We start from the raw sequence: 4,057 nt of genomic DNA on the forward strand, positions 1-4,057 counted from the left end.
TATGTATATATATATATCCACATTCCCTTCTACTGTATTTTTAAAATGAAGTCAATTCAAATGATAACTTTTGCTCCTTCATTTATAAAACCTGAAAATCTTGCATATGTCAGAGTTTATCTTGCTCAGATGTTTAAAACTAATTATCAGGTAACAAATAGGTAGTAAATTGGTTTATAAAAAATAAATAAAGCCATAATTAACATTTATTATTGATTAAAAAATTATAGCTTGTTGGTTTTTTTTTTTAACAGTAGAATTAAAATGTAATTCATACACATTTTCAATGTACTAATTCATTATACGGGCCATACCAAAGGTAAGGTTTGTCTACTTTGTCTGCTTGTTCTGAAACCAGGTACCTTTACTAGTCCACTCCTATACTCTAGGATAGGAATAATAATTTTTAAATATTTTTTTTTGTTTTGGATTGGGCCCTCAGCTAGTTGAGTTTCCTTAATTTTTAAGTACTGATTTGGTTTTGTGTGAAATTTTCTTTTCATCAAATCCAACTCCTATAGAATTAAACAATAATCAATGTATGAAAATGATCGAGAAGAAATATTTTGTACACATCTTTATTTATAAAACAATACGAATCAATGACAGACCTCTTTATTTTTATATATAAAAACTCTTGGTTCTGCTCATTTATTTCATCCCAATTGTTATTAGGGTTATCAACCATTAATTTAAAAATATATCCTCGTATATTTCACTTCTTCGTTAAGTCATTGAAAACTCTTTGAATGATTTCCTCAGTAACTGAAAGAATCCTCATAGTGCTGGTGTTGCCCCTCCCTTTCTTCCATCCTGTCATAACCACTACTATATCTCCCACATGTACATATTCCATCTTTAATGCTGCATAAATACCTGATCTAATTTTTCGTTCAGTATCTAAGGCCCAATCATCAATTTTGTCAGCTACAAATGATAATGATAATGTATTATATTATTTAAGTAATAAATAAATATATATATATTATTATTATCGGATTTAAGAATTATCTATTTTAGTTCATAATTCAGTCCTACATTGCAATTTAGATCCACATTACAATTTTTTTTGGAATAATTGAGTTTTGAAAAGTTTGTTAATTTATCAGAATTTAATTTTTTTTTTTCATATAAAATATAGTTTATTTAGAAATATTAAAATCTGTCTCAATTTATAGAAGTAGTAAAGTGATAACATTCATAGAAAAAAAAATCAAAATTCCTAAATTAAAAAAAATAAAAGTAAATTATTAATAAGCACTACTAAAATATAATAACAATAAAGGTACTCATCACATCCATACTTATAAATACTATTTACATTCGGCCTGAGGATTTCCAAACCAACTCCCAATCTCTCTCTCTGTAATAATCTGTGTGGATCTCTATGCTTCAAGTTAGAGCGTTTAATCATGAGCTCTTTGAACATAAGTATAGAATTTGATCACTACCAGAACTACGATTGTCAATTTGTTTGGACAATTCAACTTTTGAGGAGAAATGTATGGATTAGGATCGAGCCTCAAAATTTGACAATTGGAAAGACTTATATGAAATTTCAATAGGTATAAGGTCAATAAAGAGAATAGGAAGTCATGGCTTAGTGCACACATCAGGGAAGAACAGAACAGCGAGAGTACCATCCAGCAGGGTGTCATTGAGCATCTCTCTACAAGTTTCAAACACCAACCTCAGAGTTGTTCAAAACTTGAAGGTATGATGGAGGTTGTTTGTACTACCTTATATCAGGTCTTAGAGTACGTATTTCCCCCTTTTTGCTCTCCCACATCAGGTTTTAGGGTAAGTATTAACCATTAAAGAAGTAAGATAGAGGGCTAACCAAGAAAAAATAGCGACTTTTTAGCGAATTCAGGTTATAATCCTGATCCCATGGAACTGGGATCAGCTTCTCACTTCATATATTGTTACAAATAATTTTAGTGAGACCATCCTATGGTTGTACAACGCCTCTAACAGGGTTTACCTTGAAGACTTGCCTTTGTGTAGGCTACCTTTGATAGCTTATTCTGTGAGGCCTACATAAATGTTTTTATGAATATGGATTGTAATCATAATACTCCTTAACTGCTCCTTTTCAGCTTTTTACTTAGTTATCTTTATTCTGCTGGTTATTGATGAATTTAAAACGAATGAATATATCACATATTTATTCAGTCATAGAAAGACCTAGATTTTCGTTCAGATATACATAGGTCTTAAATTTGATCAATGAATAAGTGTCCATTTACACCGAGGTATCGGTTCCGTGTTTTCGTATCAATAAAACATTATGTTCTTCTGTAGGAGCCGTTTCAACATGATAAGGACACTTCAGCATCAGTGTGGAAGCGATCTTTCTTTCCTATTTTGATCAATTCTCGATATTTTTTTAGTTTTAAGGACGTGATTTTTTTTCTTTGTTACTTAAAATAATGTACTGATGGAACAAGTAAGGGAATACATAATTTTTACCATTTATATAATCCTAATACAGAAATAGTTGAAATAAAATAAAATGAAATCTAGTTTAAGATAGGTGAAAAAAGTACCTACTTGTAAATTATATTTCGTTTAACTTAAACGTTTATACAAGAGGGTTAATTTTGTATTCTCGTCCAAAGGCGAAAGAATGATAATTGACGTGTTGTGAAATAAAGATTTTGTTATAAAATTTTATATGACGGCATTTAAATAAATTTATTTTTTGAATCCTTCTTGTAAATAATTATTAGTTTTAATAAGGTGAATAGAATTGAAATAAAAAGGCGGTTTATTTCGTTTTCGCTTCAGATAGCACTGCATCTAAAGCTTGCTCCTAGTGAAATACACTAGATAAAGTGGTTCAATATAATACAAATGATTTTGAAATTAATTACACTTTTTACTAAAATATTAAAAATAATTTTGTATTGCATGGAACTTTTATATTGAAATTGCCTGACGTTCAAACGAACAGTTCTAAAGCAAAGTTTAATCATTGTATGACTAAATTAATCCTATGGCTACATACCAGAATGTATCACAGGGATAATACCACGGAAGATAGAACATTTACGAGCCACATTTTCCTTCCTCGTAATTGCGAATATGTTGCATGGTGGTCGAAACTTGGCGACAACGCAAGCAGAGTATCCAGTTGTAGTTAGCACTAGTATGGCCGTCGCCATTGTCTTATTGGCTGCTGCAACCGCTGCGATTGCTACAGCGGTCGTCTTATCCGAGGGAACTGGCGTCTGCAATGCAGAAATTTAAACAAATTACCTATAGGCTTGTTCCAACACGATTCAAAACTATTATTAAACTGGCGGACGCTTGCAGGACTAAGATTTGCATCGGAAAAAGGTACCCCTAACCTTAATAATAATAAGGCCAGAATGTGCCTCTCATTGGGTACCCTTAACCTTAATAATAATAATAATAAGGCCAGAATGTGCCTCATTGGGTGCCCCTAATCTTAATAATAATAAGGCCAGAATGTCCCTCTCATTTTGCACTATTCAGAGTCAACACGAATAAAAAATTAGTATTAATAAAGTAGAAAATTGAACTTCAAAGCCTAACTCAAATTTGGTTAAATTTTCTTAAACGATATATCTATGTTGCGAGAAAATAATATTGGGATATCGTTACTAAACTTCGATATCGATATCAATAAGAATATGAAATATCGAAACAGGTATGAAATTATTAAAATAAAATATTGAAATTTCATTTTTAAGCTTTTCTAAAAATTGTCTAGTCAATAAAATAATATCAGAATACCGTTGCTAAACCTTGAGATCGAGATTAACAAGAATGCCAATAAAATATTAATATTTTATTGGATTGTCGCTGGAATTATTTTATGTCGAGGATGTCTATGTTTGGATTGGATATTATTCGGTAATATCGATAATTTAGCCTGCTTAGTCTAGCGAATCGTAGGCAAATGTCGCTAGTGCGCTCGGTTAGCTGACATTCCTTACTGCTTTAGGCCGTTGTGGAATCCAGTCAACGTTGCCTACGCTACTCAGAAAAAAAAGTTATTCATAGTTTGTGAACGAACCTTATATACGAG

General features: G+C 31.2%; 1 non-coding gene across 2 annotated transcripts; it reads right to left on the reverse strand.

Annotated features, from left to right (window-relative positions):
* Positions 1–247: 247 nt before the first annotated feature.
* On the reverse strand, positions 248–3,589 carry LOC106692100 (uncharacterized). Of its 2 annotated transcripts, XR_010843357.1 has the most exons (3): positions 3,011–3,252; positions 612–927; positions 248–515 (listed from the first exon to the last, which is right to left on the reverse strand). It is a non-coding gene; the product is annotated as an uncharacterized protein (transcript). The 2 variants fall into 2 exon arrangements; XR_010843356.1 differs by lacking the exon at positions 248–515 and having other exon boundaries at positions 563–927; positions 3,011–3,589.
* Between the last annotated feature and the right edge of the window lie 468 nt (positions 3,590–4,057).

This window comes from Halyomorpha halys, unplaced genomic scaffold, assembly GCF_000696795.3.
Source record: "Halyomorpha halys isolate HHAL.00 unplaced genomic scaffold, Hhal_1.1 Scaffold8623.1, whole genome shotgun sequence".
Lineage (NCBI taxonomy): Eukaryota > Metazoa > Arthropoda > Insecta > Hemiptera > Pentatomidae > Halyomorpha > Halyomorpha halys.